Genomic DNA, 1,083 nt, shown 5'->3' on the forward strand with positions numbered 1-1,083 from the left:
CCTGATGGCACTCAGGGATACCCACTCCCTAAAACCATTGGCCTTTGCACAGGCCCTGGCAGGAGGGCTCCGGGCCAAAGCTTGGCCGGTGCCTGGCAGTGACTTCGCTGAGGGAAGGGACAGGCCATTGCCCGTCTTTGTCCCTAGAGCTGCAATGATGTAATGCCTCTTATCTTGTGGATTCCCATGTAGATCTCAGAAAGCCGGCGTGCTTGGATCCTGTCTGCCTCTGACCCAAAGACGGTAAAAGGGGGCTGTAGGCATGGCTTGGTGGTCCCTGCCCTCTCCAGTGTGAGGCGGGCTCCTCTGGGGATCGTCAGCTGAACTTTGGAGAAGGGCTCTTACGGAAAATCTGCTTTTCTGGTGGTTGGCTCTCAGAAGTCCATGCACTTGGGTCGCCGCTTGCGTGACCAGTATCCTGGGAGCCCTCCCTGGCAGCCGCCTTGGCTCCTGCCTGCTGATCCCTGCCTGTGGGAGCTGCCTGCCTGCCCCTATTGGAGACCCAGGGTGGCTGGAGCCTCGTGGGGTGGTTTATTTTGGCTGAGCTGACTTCCACTCAGCTTGCTTTCCCACGACTGTTCCTTCCAGCACAAGGGAGATAGCACACCGTGCTGGGAAGGAGGATCCAGCCGTAGTGTACACCAAAACAAACTCCAGAAAGATTAGTTTCTATTCGTGGCAGCCACACAGCCTCAACACGAGCACAACAGGCCGGGGCAGATGGCGAAGGGGAGCAGAAATAGCACCAGGGCAGGAAGCCATGCTTGACCAGGCGGCGGTGCCAGGACAGGGCAGGCCCAGGGGCTGGATGTAGGACCTAGAAGACAATCTGCACGCTCACAGTGGGATGCTCTGCTCTGCATCTGCCAGACCCAAGTGTATCTACTTCCCTCTTTGGGCTTGGATGCAGCTCTCTGGGGTCTCTGGAGCTGGGTGCATGCGGTCTCTGGTCTCTCCTCCTGTATGGAAAGGTGGTGGATTGCAGCAGGAGTAGTCTTGGCTCGCAGGAGGTGAGGGGACGCTGTGATGTTTCTGGTGGCTGGAGGTTTAGCTGTTGTGGTGCGCGGGGCTGCTTACACGCAC

At 58.4% G+C, this 1,083-nt stretch overlaps 1 protein-coding gene across 1 annotated transcript in view; it reads left to right on the plus strand.

The window, feature by feature from the left end:
- Positions 1-1,083, plus strand: part of LOC104516794 (talin-1-like) — a gene marked incomplete at its 3' end in the record, with an annotated part of 13,502 nt that overhangs the window by 8,662 nt on the left and 3,757 nt on the right.

Source organism: Eurypyga helias, unplaced genomic scaffold (assembly GCF_000690775.1).
Source record: "Eurypyga helias isolate BGI_N326 unplaced genomic scaffold, ASM69077v1 scaffold23871, whole genome shotgun sequence".
Taxonomy (NCBI): Eukaryota; Metazoa; Chordata; class Aves; order Eurypygiformes; family Eurypygidae; genus Eurypyga; species Eurypyga helias.